The sequence below is a fragment of the Bos indicus x Bos taurus genome, chromosome 21 (genome assembly GCF_003369695.1).
Source record: "Bos indicus x Bos taurus breed Angus x Brahman F1 hybrid chromosome 21, Bos_hybrid_MaternalHap_v2.0, whole genome shotgun sequence".
In the NCBI taxonomy this organism is placed as follows: Eukaryota; Metazoa; Chordata; class Mammalia; order Artiodactyla; family Bovidae; genus Bos; species Bos indicus x Bos taurus.
In genome coordinates, this window is record NC_040096.1 from 54920772 (window position 1) to 54938227 (window position 17456).

Below are 17456 nucleotides of genomic sequence, written 5' to 3' on the forward strand. Positions count from 1 at the left end.
CTAGCATGCTCCAGGGTGAGCAGCAACAAGAAATTACGTAAGTGACTAATAATTTTCCAAGGAAGTCTGAATAACACTTTGTGGATAAAAGTGCAGTGAGAAGGTATATAGGCCACGGGACAACCTTCATCTGTCCAATGGAGCATCAACATGCTGCCTTCGATGTATCCTCTTAAGTTTGTGTTTGCAAGGATAGGTGGGCTCTTTATGGTCAGAGCAAGGCACCTGGGATGATCTGTCCTCAATCTGTAATACCTGGACCCACTTAGGGTCTAAAACACAGACATAGCAAGAAAGGAGGGAATTCTTATGTTGTGTGGAAATTGCGGTCAAGAGATCTGTATCTGCTTAGTCTGGAAGAATATTCCCAGAACCATGCTAATATACTATGGTCCAGTTGTATACTAATTGACCAAATAGCATTTTGAGAAGAATTAGAAAAAAGACACTCTTTCATCAAGGCCAAGGATAATTTTGCACTCCAGGGGACATTTGGCAATGTCTGGAAATATAATGTCATAACTTAGAAGGGTGCCACTGGCAGCTAGTGAGTAGAGGGCAGGAATGCGACTAAACATCCTATGGTGCATAGGACAGCTCTTCCACTACAAAGGATTCTTAAATCTAAAATGTCAATAGTGCCAAGTTGATAAATCCTACATTTGGAAGATGTAGCCCTGAATTAGGATTTTAGTTTCTTCTCTCTCAACTGTGTTCCCAGTGTAAGTAAGACACAACAGTGCTTTTAGTCTCTCTCTCCTGTGTCCCAGTGTAAGACACAACAGTGCTTTTAGTCTCTCTCTCCTGTGTCCCAGTGTAAGACACAACAGTGCTTTTAGTCTCTCTCTCCTGTGTACCCAGTGTAAGACACAACAGTGCTTTTAGTCTCTCTCTCCTGTGTCCCAGTGTAAGACACAACAGTGCTTTTAGTCTCTCAACTGTGTTCGCAGTGTAAGACACAACAGTGCTTTTAGTCTCTCTCCTGTGTTCCCAGTGTAAGACACAACTGTGCAACTACTGCTATCTTGTGGACTGAAAGGAGGGATGAAGACTGAGTCAACAGGGAGGTTATCCAGGCTTCTTAGAGGAGGACCCTTCAGAAAAGAAGACTGCCAAGGAGATTGTTATGTGATTGATAGAGACAACACACAAACACATAAACATACCATTACAAATTGTAATAAATGTTATGATGATGTACCAGTTGGAGTCTTGTAGGAAGCTGATGGTAAGATGGAGTACAAGAGACTTATTGGAAGATAAAGCCTGTGAAAGTTTAAGGGGGAGGAAAAAGAAATGGGCCTGGAAAATCATCAAGCTTTGATGCAGATCAGACATTTGTGAAAGAAAAAGGGAGAAGGAGGTAGAACTGGGCAAAGGGAGCTAAAGAGTGCAATACAGATTGACAAAGTGTTGGCTAACACAATAGGGAGTTTTGGGGTAACCTATCAGAGGAGATCTCAGGTTGGCCAAAATGGGCAGGTCCTGAACTCCATGATGTTGGCCATGGGAAGAACACACTTTGGCTCAAAGGCTTAATTTTTTTTAAAACTCAGATATAATTAACATAATGTTATATTAGTATATAAAAGATTGAGGGCAGAAGAAGAGGGCATCAGAGGATGAGATGGCTGGATGGCATCACCATTGCCATGGACATGAACTTGGGCAAACTTCAGGAGATGGTGAGGGACAGAGAGGCCTGGCATGCTGCAGTCCATGGGGTCGCAAAGAGTCGGATATGAATGGGCAACTGAACAACAACAAAATTATATTAGTTTCAAGTACACAACGTAGTGATTTGAGTTTGTATGTATTGTGAACTGATCACCACACTCTAATTAACATCCATTAAGACAGATGGAAACAATTTTGTTTTTCTTGCAATGAGAACTTGTAAGATCTACCTTCTTAACAACTTTTAAATATACAATTCAATATTTTTAACCATAGTCATCATGTTGTACATTACACCCACAGGACGTCTTTATTTTATAACTGAAAGTTTATACCTTTTGACTACCTTCTTCCATTTGCCCAAACCTAACCCATGCCTCTGGCAACCACCAACCTGTTCTGTGTGTCTATGAGTTTAAATTTTTTAAATTTCATTATTAATTGTGAGACTATGCAGTGTTTGTCTTCCTCTGTCTGACATTTCACTTAGCATAATGCCCTTCAGCTCCACCCATGTTGCAAATGGCAAGATAGCCTTCTCTTTCACAGCTGAATAATACTCCATTGTGTGTGTGTGTGTATATATATATGTATAAATATATATATATATTTTCTTTATCGGTTCATCCATCAGTGGACACTTACATTCTTTTCATGCCTTGGCTGTTGCAAATAATGCTGCAATGAACATGGGGGTACAAATATCTTAGTTTTCTTTTTATTGGGTTAAATACCCAACAGTGGAATTGCTGGATCATACCCTAGTTCTAATTTTAAATTTTTGAGAAAACTCCATAGTTTTCTATAGTGGCTGTACCAATTTTCATTCCCACCAAGAGTGCACAAGGGTTCTCCTTTCTCCACATCCTTGTCAACACTTGTTAGTATGTTGTGTTAGTCACTCAATCACATCCAACTCTTGCAACCCTGTGGACCATAACCCGCCAGGCTCCTCTGTCTATGGAATTCTCCAGGCAAGAATACTGGAGTGGGTTGCCATTTCCTTCTCCACAACACTTGTTATCTCTTACCTTTTTTTATGACAATCATTCATTCTTTTCTTTTTTTGGCTGCACTGTACGGCTTGTGGGATCTTAATTCCCCAGCCAGGGATTGAACTTGTGCCTTCTGCAGTGGAAACACACAGTCTTAACCACTGGACCACCAGGGAAGTCCCATGACAATCTTTCTAACATAAGTGGCGTGATAGCTCACTGTGGTCTAAATTTTCATTCCTTTTTTTTTTTTTTCCAATTGAATTCAGCAAGTATTTATTGAGTGCCTGTTACACTCAAGATTTTGTTTCAGATACTTGGAACACATCAGAGGATAAAACAACAGTCCCTGCCCTCATGGAGCTTACAGTCTAGCATTTACGACCACTTCACCTGGATGCAGTGACCGTGGGCAAGTCACTGTGCCTCTGTCCTCAGCCACCCGATGCAGGGGTAAGGAGGCCTGGCTCAGACATGGGTAACCAGCCGGCTGTACTAGAGATGCCAAACAGGGCACCTACCCTCAGCCCACCACCCAGACAGTTGAGAGGGCTAGAAGCTGGCTTTTAATAATAAAGTACAGGAGGAGAGGGCACAGGGACTGAGCTGGTAGTCTGCTAGGCTGCTGCTTCCGGGCCTGAGCTGGCTACACGAACTGCTGCTGCTGCTTCGTGGCTGCCTTGCTGGCAAGGTCCTTGGCCTTCTCCTTGGCTTCCTTGGCTGTTTCAACAAGGGTTTTGGGAGGGGCCTCACCTTGCAGCTTGGCCAAGATGTATTCAAAACCTTTCAATAGTCTTGGTCACGTTGCTTTTGAACCGCGTGAGACCAAATTCCTGGACAGCTCTGGAGACGCAAATAAGCTAGAGGAGACCCAGGCTTCCTGGCGGATTTCGGTCCAGCTGCTGTTATCAGAGTTCACACGGTAAACACATCGTTCCTCCACCACCATCAGCCGGGCGTGGTTGATGTACCAGGTGAAGGTGGTCATGGTCTGGTTTTGTGGGTCCACAATAGAATCCTCCAGGATGTACACTGAGTGAGCAACATTGGCAGGAAACAGTCGCTCAGCCCAGCGGGCATCCTGTTCGTCTTGGTCAGGAGTCGTCGGGACAGGAGCTTCTGGTCAGAGGTCACCTCTCGGTGCACTATGTCTTCCGTCAAGACGTGTTCGCTATAGGGATTCGGGTACCGCTGCCAAAAGGTAGCGAACACTTGGTCCCAGGAACTCCGGAGCACGCTCTGGCCCAGGAAGTAATTTACCATCGTAAATTACTGGCCGGGGTGGGCTCAGCACCAGAGCAGCATCAAGGGTGCGGAGCCCGAGGGGCCCTCGGAGGCCGGGCTGGAGCTCGACGCTCAGCCACCAGGCTAGCAGCAGATTAGTCACTACAGCGCCGCACCCAACCAGCCGCCGCCACCATGAGGAATTCTAAATTTTCATTTCTCTAAGGATTAGTGATGTTGAGTACTTTTCCCTATATTCATCAGCCATTTCTTTGTCTTTAGAAAATGTCTATTCAGTTTTTCTGCTGATTTAAAAATCATATTGTTTCACAATTGAGCTGAGTTATTCATATATTTTGGAAATTGACCCTTTATCAGGTATATGATTTATAAGTATTTTCTCCTATTCTGTAGGTTGCTTTTTCATTTTCTTGATGGTTTTCTTTGCTGTTCAAAAGCTTTTTAGTTTGATATAGTCCCACTTGTTTATTTTTCCTTTTGTTGCCTTTTCTTTTGGTGTCAAATCCAAAAAAAAAAATCATTGTCAAGACCAGTACCAAGGAGCTTACTGCTTGTTTTCTTCTAGAAGTTATATGGTTTCAGGTCTTATGTCCAAGTCTTTAACCATTTGAGTTAATTTTTGTATTTAGTGTAAGATAGTGTGTAGGGAATATGCTATGCACAGGCCTGTACTATAATTAACAGGGCCTCTTTGAAAAATAAGAGTGACTTTCTCATCACCCCAAGGTGAAGGGCTGGGAGCAATAAAAAGTACATCATGGAAAAACATCTTGAAAACAAGATGTTGAAGAACTGATGTGACTGATGAAAAACCATTAGGGACTGTTCCTGTAACCAGAGCCTTGAGGGGGTTACTAAGAAAGGTCATCACTAGCTAAAGGGCTAAACAGAGTCATGAAAGGCCTGAAGGTTTGACATTGAGGACTCTGCGTTGTATATCTGTATCCCCGATATGAGATTGTAAAAAACACATATCTCTAGAGCACATACAAGAAAGTAGATGTTAGCAATAAAAATCATGCAAGGATTAGGATCTAGGCTTTTGCCTGTGAATGGCATCAGCCCCCTGATCCCCACCTTATTTCTGAGTCTTCTTTTTCTTTATTCTTCTGCGGCACCGCTCCCTCAGGTCAGTTCGTTGTTGGGCTGGTCCTGACAATAGTGGTCCAATTTCATTCTTGTGTGTGTGTGTGTATTCTTTAAATATATATTCTTTACATATATATATTCAGATTCTTTCCCCTTAAAGGTTATTACAAAATACTGAGTATAGTTCTTGGTGCTATACAGAAGGTCCTTGTTGATTATCTATTTTATATGTACTAGTGTGTATATTTCATCTTAATTCCTAATTTATCCCTCCCCCACTTCCCCTTTTGTAACCATAAGTTTGTTTTCTATGTCTGTAAGTCTATTTCTGTTTTGTGTTTAAGTTCATTTCTTTTTTTTTTTTTTAAGATTCCACATATAAGCAATATCATGAAATTTTCTTTTTCTGTCTGACTTACATCACTTAGTATGATAATCTCTAGATCCACCCATATTTCTGCAGATGGCATTATTTCATCATTTTTCATGGCCAAGTAAATATATACCACTGTTGCTTCCTGACCTGCATACAGATTTCTCAAGAGGCAGATCAGGTAGTCTGGTATTCCCATCTCTTTAAGAATTTTCCACAGTTTGTTGTGACCTACACACAAAACTCCAGTACTTTGGCCACCTCATGCGAAGCGTTGACTCATTGGGAAAGACTCTGATGCTGGGAGGGATTGGGGGCAGGAGGAGAAGGGGACGACAGAGGATGAGATGGCTGGATGGCATCACTGACTCGATGGACGTGAGTCTCAGTGAACTCCAGGAGTTGGTGATAGACAGGGAGGCCTGGCATGCTGCGATTCATGGGGTCACAAAGAGTCGGACACAACTGAGCGACTGATCTGATCTGATCCTCTGCCTTTTCTAAATCCAGCTTGATCACCTGGAAGTTCTCGGTTCACGTACTATTGAAACCTGGCCTGGAGAATTTTGAGTGTTATTTTGCTAGTACGTGAGATGAGTACAATTTGTGGTAGTTTGAACATTCTTTGGCATTGCCTTTCTTTGGGATAGGAATGAAAACTTAATAGGAGTTAAGCAAATAAAACTGGAAGGCTGAATGGTAAGCATATTGGATTTTGGAGTATCAGAGATAGGGGCATTCCTAGGTGTCTCTAAAGTTTAGGAAATAGTTATTGATATGGATAGTCCAGCTGGTTTTAGGCTGAGGTTAGGGTAACATGAGAGGCCTGATGGTACTAACTATGTCTGTAATACTTACCATAACCAGTATGTTAGTTATAGATAAATGTGAAGTGAGGTGTCTATGATTTAATATGATGGCATCCTGGTATATCAGCTGGTAAAGAATCTTCCTGCAATTCAGGAGACCCCAGTTCAATTCCTGGGTTGGGAAGATCCCCTGGAGAAGGGATAGGCTACCCACTCCAGTATTCTTGGGCTTCCCTGGTGGCTTAGATGGTAAAGAATCCACCTGCAATGTGGGAGACCTGGGTTTGATCCCTGGGTTAGGAAGATCCCCTGAAGAAGGGTGTGGCAACCCACTCCATTATTCTTGCCTGGAGAATCCCCATGGACAGAGGAGACTGGCGGGCTGTAGTCCATGGGGTTGCAGAGTCGGACATGACTGAGCGACTAAGCCTGCATACGTGAATTTTATAAGCTGCATTGTGTTCCTCTTTGTCAGTTCATACTAATAGGTATAGAAACTACACTAAAGCCAACTTGAAGTAAAAGATAAAAATGAAACCAATTTATTAAAGAATCTCAGATTATTAGCAATTAAATAGAAAATGGTTTGATTTTCCCAACCCTGCTTCCTATGGTAGTCTGTCAAATATCTCTTTTTCTAAATAGTGGCTAACCTGAAAACAACTTGGCCTAATTCTGTCATCTGAAACCACAATATCCCAGCCCCTTCCCAGTCTTTGGGGAAATGCCCCAAATCTAACTAACTCTAATCCTACAGCTTTCATCTCCTACCCCTGCTGAGATTATTCCTAGGAAACATATTGGAGATGAAGGAATATCATCTCTTCCATAGTAACAAAAACAAACAAAATATGCCACAGCATAAGTGATAGTTTTGCCCAGCCACCATCTTCCCTGGTGCCTCAGATAGTAAAAGTGTCTGTCTGCAATGCAGGAGACCCAGGTTCAACCCCTGGGTTGGGAAGATCCCCTGGAGAAGGAAATGGCAACCCACTCCAGCGTTTTTGCCTGGGAAATCCCCTGGTTGGAGGAGCCTGATAGGTTATAGTCCGTGGGGTCACAAAGAGTCTAACATGACTAAGTGACTTCAGTTTCACTTTTGCCCAGTGAAGGAGGGTCTAACTAGGGCTCTTCTTAGCTCTTACACCATCATGGCGTTAAATAGGTGGTTGCACTGGGAGCCTTTTATTCTGGTCTCGCCTGCTTCTTAAAGGTTAAAGGCAATTTTATCTGCCTGTTTTCCTGTGGTTTTGCATCTAGCTTCCCAGGTTAAGGAGAGAGGCAAACTCAAGAGTCCAGGGTCTTCCACAGTGACCAGGTTGAGTAGGTTGAAGAGAAGCTCTTTTCTTGTGGTTAGATTTCCCACAGGTATTTTAAGTTCAACATATTCATAATATGACTACATCAATCTTCTTCCCTTCATTCTTCTGCATCCCCCTCCTTTCCTCTACCTCAGGCTTCCCCTCAGTAAATCCCAATCTTAAACTCTCTTCTCCTCTGCTCTTTATTTCACTGAAAGAGTGTTTATACACTGCAGTGACACCCATGTTTATGTCTCCTGCATTTGTAGGCAGGTTCTTTACCAACTGCGCCACCCAAGAAGCCCCTGCGGTAACACATTGGGCTCCAAAATCATTGTGGACAGTGACTGAAACAATGGAAGTAAAGTCACTTGTTACTTGGAAGGAAAGCTATGACAAACCTAGAAAGTGAAAGTGAAGTCACTCAGTCATGTCTGACTCTTTGCGACCCCATGGACTGTAGCCTACCAGGCTCCTCCCTCCATGGGATTCTCCAGGCAAGAGTACTGGAGTGGGTTGCCATTTCCTTCTCCAGAGGATCTTCCCGACCCAGGGGTAGAACCCAGGTCTCCCGCATTCCAGACAGACTCATTAGCCTTTGAGCCAACCTAGAGAGCATATTCGGAGAAGGCAATGACACCCCACTCCAGTACTCTTGCCTGAAAAATCCCATGGACAGAGGAGCCTGGAAGGCTGCAGTCCATGGGGTTGCTAAGAGTTGGGCACAACAGAGCAACTTCACTTTCACTTTTCACTTTCATGCATTGGAGAAAGAAATGGCAACCCACTCCAGTGTTCTTGCCTGGAGAATCCCAGGGACGGGGGAGCCTGGTAGGCTGCCGTCTTTGGGGTCGCACAGAGTCAGACGTGACTGAAGCGACTTAGCAGCAGCAGCAGAGAGCATATTAAAAAACAGAAACATCACTTTGCTGACAAAGGTGAGTATAGTCAAAGCTATGGTTTTTCCAGTAGTCATGTACAGATGTGAGAGGTGGACCTTAAAGAAGGCTGAGCGCCAAGGAATTGATGTTTTTGAGCTGTGCTGCTGGAGAAGACTCTTGAGAGTCTCTTGGACTGCAAGGAGATGAAACTTGTCAATCCTAAAAGATATCAACCCTAAATATCCAATGGAAGGACTGATGCTGAAGCTGAAGCTCCAATACTTTGACCATGTCGGTTTAAAAACAGTCACAACCTGAAAGTTGAGAATTATGTTTTATTCAGTAGGAATTTTTAGGACTTCAAGCATGGGAGGCCGCATCTCAAGTAATCCTGAGACAACTGCTCTAAAAAGGCAGGGAGTGGGGAGGAGTCAGATTAAATAGAAGTTTGCAACAAAGGGTAGGTAGTCCGGAACTTCAAAAGTATTTTTGTGAATTAAAGAAAACCAGATACCTCAAGTTAAGAAATTTAGCACTTTTCTGTACTTAAGAAGATGAAAGAGTCTGGGCTCACTGAAAACATTCCTTTCATATGCATCTCAGCTATCTGAGGTGAGTATCTTGTGTTTTTTCTCAGTGCTCACTGTACGGAGTGGCTGTGTTGCAGGAAAGAAACCAATTCTGACTCCATGTTGGAACTGTTTCTTTGACTTGCCTTCTGTGCTTTTCTTATTATAATCATACAAAATGGCCTACGTCAGAGAATGCTGCCCCTCAGCCTGACTGTTAAACTAGAGTGCCTTTGTTCAGAACCCTGTCCACCTGTAGGTCGCAGGAAGGAAGAAATCAACACATCCCCTGCCTGCGGCTTGCCATTCTAGATGTTTGCAAGATTAATGGCCTTTTCACCTTGCTTCCTCACTTCTCCCATCTTGATCTATAAAAGAGCTTGGCGTCCAGACCCCAATAAGATGGTTATTTTGAGGCACTAGCCTGCCATCTTCTTGGTCAGCTGCCTCCCCGAATAAAGTCTCTTCCTTGCCTCAGCCCCTTGTCTCTCAGATTCATTGTGTGGTGAGCAGAGAAAACTTGGACCTGGTGACCGCTGTAATTGCTGATGACTGTGGCATTCTTGTTTATTGACATGGCAGGAAATACTCCATTTCTCAGCTACCTGATGAGAAGAGCTGACTCATTGGAAAAGACTCTGATGCTGGGAAAGATTGAAGGAAAGAGAAGGGTGGCAGAGGATGAAATGGTTAGGTAGTATCACCAACTCAATGACCATGAATTTGAGCAAACTCTGGGAGATAGAAGAGAGTGGAAGACAGAAAAACCTGGCATGCTGCAGTCTGTGGTGTCACAAAGGGTCAGACATGACTTGACACCTGAGCAAATCAGAACCCAAAAGTCATTCTGGATTCCCCCCTACCCTTTATTTCCTTTTTCTGACTTCCAGTTTCAAATGGCCACTAATTTCCTGTCCATTTCCTACATTCTTCTGCCACTTTGTGAGTTAGAGCCGTCAATATTTTCACTGAAACTATTGCAGTTGTCTCTGTCCTGTTACCCATTTTACAGCCTTGCCCATCTCAAAATTTTCCTCCATATTGCCTCCAGCTTGATTGATTTAAAACTCAAATTTGAAATCCTTTATTACCTCCCAAGAGCCTACAGGGTAAAGTCCAAGCTCTTTGATGTGGCTTAAAAGATACCTGTATATGTATCAGAGTGAAGTGAGTCAGAAAGAGAAAAATATCGTATTCTAACTCTTATATACGGAATCTAGAAAAATGATACTGAAGAATTTATTTACAGGGGAAAAATAGAGAAACAGACATAGAGAACAGACTTATGGACATGGGGAGAGGGCAGGAGAGAGTGAGATGTATGGAAAGAGTAACATGGAAACTTACATTACCATATGTAAAACAGATAGTCAGCGGGAATTTGCTGTACAGCTCAGGAAACAAACAGGGGCTCTGTATCAACCTGGGAGGGAGGTTCAAAAGGGAGGGGATATATGTATACCTATGGCTGATTCATGTTGAGGTTTGACAGAAAACAAAAAAATTCTATAAAGCCATTATCCTTCAATTTTTAAAAAATTTTTAAAAAAAGATACCTGTGAGTTGGCATTTGTCCGCTTTTAAGTCTCCTCTAATCACTCCTCATTTCACACATAACACCTAGTAACACTTGTATTAATAGTTTCATCAGTCCTGTGCGACTCTGTGCGACCCCATAGATGGCAGCCCACCAGGCTCCGCCTCCTTCTAAAGCAGAAAGCAGATTTGTTTCCTGACAGGATGGTAAGGTTTCTAGTGAATGTTTTAGTGAAAACTGACCTAGTAGACAAGAGATACCAGAGAACTAACCTGCAGAGGGAAGGAACCTAGTAAGAACTGAACTTATTTGTTCAGGTCCAGTAGAGAAATCCTGCAAAATTTCTGTGGAGTATGTATCTGTTTGGACCTGTATGAAGCAGATGGATCACTCAATGGGGTAATTGAAGAGAGTAATACGAGGGTCCCTTGAAGAGAATTTAATGAAGGGAATCTTTACCAACAGAAACCATCAAGGGATGGTGAAATACCCAAGGACTAAAACCAACTGGAAGCCTTTATCTCTTCTAGACCTAAAGGGGGAAGGGGAAGGAAAAGCATTCTGGAACTGGGCAAGATCTGTGGGGGTGTGAGTACAGCCACCAGTTACTGTGTGTGAAAGCAGAGGAGTGCAGCCACTGCCCCCCAAAAAATTGTGGGGGTGGGGGGGAGTACAATAAATAGCCCAATTCCTCTCTCCTTCTACCTTTTGTTCTGTTGGTTCCTCTCACAGACTGATTCCAAATGGAAGCCAAAGGCTAAGGAAGCCAAGGTGAGGCTGTCCATAGAGGTTATCTTCCCAGGGCAGGGCAGAGAGTGGTAACAGGTCAGGAGAGCCTAACAAAACAACCAGCACAGAGTGTAAACCTGTCTGCTTGTGTTCTGTGAGAGGGACAAGGCAAGAGCGCCAGGGATGTCACCTTCATTTGAAAATGTTCATTTCACCTCCTGTCTTTAGATGGCAGCTAATCTCTTAGCTTTGAGAGGTGTCCCAGGTCTTAGGCTGGGGAGGAGGTCTAGGAAACTATTTTATTAAGATACAGACTTTCAACCATTTCTCCTGTTTTCAGCTCAGCTCTACACTTTGCCTTCAAATGTACCTGCAGCCTCCAATTCCTAAAACCTGCTGGGATTTGCAGTACAAATAAGTTCAGTTCTTACTAGGTTCCTTCCCTCTGCAGGTTAGTTCTCTGGTATCTCTTGTCTACTAGGTCAGTTTTCACTAAAACATTCACTAGAAACCTTACCATCCTGTCAGGAAACAAATCTGCCTTCTGCTTTAGAAGGAGGCGGAGCCTGGTGGGCTACTGTCTATGGGGTCGCACAGAGTCAGACACGACTGATGTGACTTGGCAGCAACAGCAGCAGCTTTAGAAGGAGACATCATTTTCTATCTTTCAAAACTGTTTTCCACACAAACATCCTTGAAAAAGTAGTCTGGGGCAAAAGTTGTCAGTACCTCTTTACAACGCAAGCAGAAACACAGAAGACCACTGAAAATTGACTCCTCACTGTAAGGAAATAGAGAGTCAATTCATGGATTGGCCCTTTTAAAAAAAGGAATGATTTTCTAAATTTCTGGTTGTTGGAGACCTTGTATCCATGATTTCAGAAATAGACAGTGGTGAACTATGCTTTAACTTCTAATTCCTTTTTAGGCAATCTGTTTCATGAAGCAGAATTTATGTGCTTTTTTCCAGCAAAGTTCTGTCTCATAGTAAGTATGATGTCTCTTAGACTCCAATATTGAAATGCCTGTCAGTCTTGGTTTTGGGTATCGATGAGCTTTGGTCTTTTTTTGGCCACTTCACAGGTATTTATTTATTGAGGCCATGCTGTACAGCTTGCGGGATCCTAGTTCTCCGATCGCACATGTCCATTTGGGTCTCATTCTCTTCCACTTGAGCTGTTATTTGGGGGAAGATGAGCCAGCCCCTGGGTTGGTGGATTGCTTTGAGGACTCCTACATAAGGAGAATGCTGGATCCTGCCCTGCTTGCTTGCTGTGCTGTCTGTCCTTGCATCTTTTGGCTCCAAGTGTGACCTGTTCTGATCTTGTGAGACTAAATGTCTAGATGAACTCAGAGATGAGCAAGAAGAAGCACTTCTGAGCATTCTTAAAAAGTTTGTACCTTTTGACTCCATTACCAGTTTGCCCATCCCCCAACCCGTGCCTCTGGCAACCACCAATCTGTTCTCTGTGAGCTTTTTTTTTTCTTTTAGATTTCACATACAAGTGAAATCATAACATGTGTCTTTCTCTGACTTATTTCACTTAGCATAATGCCCTCCAGCTCTTATCAATATGTTGTCGTAAATGGCAAGATTTCATTCTTGTTAAGACTGAATAATATTCTGTTTCTATACCATAACTTCTTTATCTATTCACACGTTGGTGGACACTTAGGTTGTTCCAATGTCTTGGCTATTGTAAATAGTGCTGCAGTGAATATGGGAGTACTAATGTCTTTTTTTTTTTCTTTGATTAAATACCCAGCAGTGGAATTGCTGGATCAGATGGTAGTTCTATTTTTAATTTTTTAAGCTATTTCCATACTGCTTTCTATAATGGTTACACCAATTAACATTTCTATCAACAGTGCACAGGCTTCCTTTTTCTCCACATCTTTATCAACACTTGATGTTTTTTTGTCATTTTGATAATAGCTCTTTTAGCAGAGTTAAGGTGATATCTCACTGTGGTTTTGATTTGAATTTCCCACATTATTAGGGATATTAAGCATCTTATCAAAGCCTGTTGGCCAACTATATGTGTCTTTAAAAATGGGTCTGTTAAAATCCTCTGCCCGTGTTTGAATTTTTTTTTTTCTTTTCTTTCCTGTAGGTTACCTTTTAATTTTGTTGATGTTTTCTTTGCAGAAGCTTTTTAGTTTGATGTAATCCTAGTTGTTTACTTCTGCTTTTGTTGCCTTTGCTTTTAGTGTCAAGTTAAATCATCACCAAGACTGATGTCAAGGAGCTTACTGCTTATGTTTTCTTCTAAGAGTTTTATGGTTTCAAATCTTTAATCTATTTTTAGTAATTGTTGTGTATGGTATAAGATAGGGGTCCAACCTAACTCTTTTGCATGTGGCTGTCTGGTTTTCCCAATACTTTTTATTGAAAAGATTCTGTAAAATTAATCTACTTTATGTACAGGGGTTTATTTCTGGGCTCTTTATTCTTTTCCATTGACCTGTCTGCCTGTTTTTATGCCAATGTCATACTGTTTTGATTACTGTAATCCAATATATGAAACATAGTTTGAAGTCAGGGAGTATGATGGCTCCAGCTTTGTTCTTCTTTCTTAAGATTGCTTTGGCTATTTGGGGTCAAAAAGATATCACTGTAAAAGAAAAGTCTGATCTTAGTTTGTAAAGTAGTTTAGAACCATCATATTGACAGGGAAAATAAATAATCCTTGCTCATGATTTCTTTTTATTAGTCATTATCTGCAGAGAAAATTCTCAGACAAATTTCAAACAGCTCTAAATTAATGGGGTGACTCATTGGGAAGATCAAGAAAATGCTAGAGTAGTATTAATGGGCTTCAACAGGACAGTTGACAAGAACTTCTTAAATCTGAGAACATGGGGTGATATGTGTACACTTTCTAAAATAACAACTGGCTGATTAAACTCCAGTACTCTTGCCTGGAAAATCCCATGGACGGAGGAGCCGTGGGCTGCAGTCCATGGGGTCGCTGAGGGTCAGACACGACTGAGCGACTTCAGTTTCACTTTTCACTTTCATGCATTGGAGAAGGAAGTGGCAACCCACTCCAGTGTTCTTGCCTGGAGAATCCCAGGGACGGGGGAGCCTGGTGGGCTGCCATCTACGGGGTCGCACAGAGTCAGACACGACTGAAGCGACTTAGCAGCAGCAACAGCAGTAGTGGTTGTTTTAAAAGCTCTCCCTCTTACCTTGTGAGACTTAACATTTTTACTGAAGATATTGATGAGAATAATAAAGAAAAGCTAATCAAATGTGTCATCACTATGACTCTATGGTAAAGAGTATATGATATGATAAAATTAGGATCTAAAATATACTCTAAAATCTTGAGTAATGGGCTAAATATACCAAATATAATTTAATTGAGATAGATATGAGTCTTGCTGGGGTAGAAATAAGGTCGTATATTTGAGTTCCTCAAAATAGTAACCAACAGCAGAAATATGATAGAAAAGTAGCATAAAATGTGTGCATCCTAAATATTCTCAGATTCTCTAGCCTTCTGAGATTACCCTTTTATTTAACAGTCAAATACAATTAGTCTATACTCTTTATTAACTTTAGGAAATCCAAGGATTTTGGCATGAGGAGGGAGGTGGGTATTGAGGAACTTACTTTCTTCTTATGACCTTCAATAAATTTATGCTCTGAATTTCTGCTTTTTGCTCAGTTTTCTAATGAATTCTCTGATTTTCTTATTTCTTTTTCTTTCTTTTCCATTTTCAAGAGAAGGAGAGAATAGAAGTCCTGATTGAGATGCCAAGTTCTCTGGAGTCCTTCCGGCTCCTGATGTGGAGCAGCTGCTTAGTTTTGCTTCTTGGACTGGCAACTGTTGAGGTATGTGTCTGTTTTTGTGCCAGCACCATACTGTTTTGATTACTGTAGCTTTGTAGTATAGTTTAAAATCAGGCTGTGTGATACCCTGACCTTATTCTTCTTTCTAAAGACTGTTTTGGCTATTCGGTATTGTGTTTCCATACAAATTTCAGGATTATTTGTTCTAGTACTGTGAAAAATGTCAATGGTATTTTCATAGGGATTGAACTGAATTTGTAGATTACTTTGGGTATTATGGCCTTTTAAACAATATTAATTCTTCCAATCCATGAATGTGATATATCTTTACATTTGTCTATGTCATCTTAAGTTTCTTGCTATTTGTGACAACATAGACTAGAGGATGCTTTTGGACTGTGGTGTTGGAGAAGACTCTTGAGAGTCCCTTGGACTGCAAGGAGATCCAACCAGTCCATTCTGAAGGAGATCAGTCCTGGGTGTTCTTTGGAAGGAATGATGCTAAAGCTGAAACTCCAGTACTTTGGCCACCTCATGCGAGGAGTTGACTCATTGGAAAAGACTGTGATGCTGGGAGGGATTGGGGGCAGGAGGAGAAGGGGACAACAGAGGATGAGATGGCTGGATGGTATCACTGACTTGATGGATGTGAGTTTAAGTGAACTCCAGGAGTTGGTGGTGGACAGGGAGGCCTGGCGTGCTGCAGTTCATGGGGTCGCAAAGAGTCAGACATGACTGAGCAACTGAACTGAACTGAGCTGAGACCTAGGGGATATTACACTAGGTGAATTAAGTCGGATAGAGAAAGACAAATACTGTATTATTTCACTTATATGTAGAATCTAAAAAGCAAAACAAATGAACAGGCATAACAAGATAGATACAGAGAACAAACTAGTGATTGCCACAGAGAAGGGAGATAGGAGAGGATGAGTGAAATAGTTGAGAGAGATTAAGAGGTGTGAACTTGCAATTACAAAATAAATGAGTCACAAGAATGTAATGTACACCATGGAAAATAATAACAGTCAATAGTAATGTAACATTTTCATAGGTTAACAGATGGTAACACTTTATCGTGGTGATCCTTTTGTCATGTATCTAATCACTATGTTTATACAAGGAACTGGCACAGTGTTGTAGGTCAGTTATACTTCAAAATACAAACAAATTGTAGAAAAATAAAATTTGTGCTTACCATAAATGGGGGTAGAAGAGAGGGAATTTTGAAGGTGATCAAAAGGTACAAACTTCCAGTTATAAGATAAATAAGTACTAGGAATATAATATACAACATGATTAATAAACACTGCTCTGTGTTGCATATGAAAATTATTAAGAGAGTAAATCCTAAGAGTTATCATCATAAAAATATATTTTATTTTATTTTGTATCTGTATTAAGTGATGGATATTCACTAAACTTATAAGTCAAATCATTGTGCTGTATACCTTAAACTTATATAGTGCTTTTGTCAAATAAAAATCTCAATAAAGCTGAAAGAAAAAGCCCACATATGTTTGGAAGCACTATCCTAAGCACCAGGTGCTTTCCAGGTGGCACTAGTGGTAAAGAATCCACTTGCCAATGCAGGAGACAAGAAACACACATTCAGTCCCTGGGTCCAGAAGATCCCCTGGAGGAGAGCATGGCAACCCACTCCAATATTTTTGCCTGGAGAATCCCATGGACAGAGGAGCTTGGTGGACTACAGTCCATAGTGTCACAAAGAGTCAGATGTGACTGAATCGACTCGGCACATATGCATGCAAGGCTATGCAAGGCTCCTTGGACTGGAACTAGAACTAGTAAGTGGAAGCTCTAGAGAGATATTGGCTAAAAAAAAAAAAAAAATGTTAACAGTCAGAATTTTCCAAGAACGGAGTGCACTACCTTAAGAAACATTAAGTTCTCACATAGGTTCAAATATAGGCTAGTGATTACTTGGAGAAACTATAATATCATGAGGGTAAAATACCAGAATGGTATATGCACCAAGTAACCTTGAGTTCCTTTTCAACTATAATTCTATGATTTTCTAAAGGGTAGACCTTGTATTTTAGATTCATTTTATTCAAGCATTATTAAAAAAAGACAATTTTGACTTTTTCAGGTCATAAAATCCTTCGCCTAACATATACATAAAATTAAAAGAAAAACATTCTTGTTTTAAATTGTGCATTTTACTCTCTCTTCGTCTTTGGTACATGTCTAACCAACAAATGAACAAATCGAGCATTGTTTGGCATTGCTGTCATCAAGTCTTTTCTTTTTTTTAAATATTTATGTATTTGGCAGCATCGGGTCTTCCTGCAGCACTTGGGATCTCTGGTTGTGGCATGCCGAATGTTTTTGTTTTTAGTTGCAGCACGCACGATGTTTAGTTGCAACATCCATACTCTTACTTGTGGAATGTGGGATCTAGTCCCTTGACCAGGGATTGAGGCTGGGC

The 17456-nt window shown here is 41.3% G+C and overlaps 1 pseudogene across 1 annotated transcript; it reads right to left on the reverse strand.

The window, feature by feature from the left end:
• Positions 1 to 2931: 2931 nt before the first annotated feature.
• LOC113879950 lies at positions 2932 to 3950 on the reverse strand (annotated as a pseudogene). The gene has a single exon (XR_003507537.1). The product of XR_003507537.1 is annotated as a PRELI domain-containing protein 1, mitochondrial pseudogene (transcript).
• Between the last annotated feature and the right edge of the window lie 13506 nt (positions 3951 to 17456).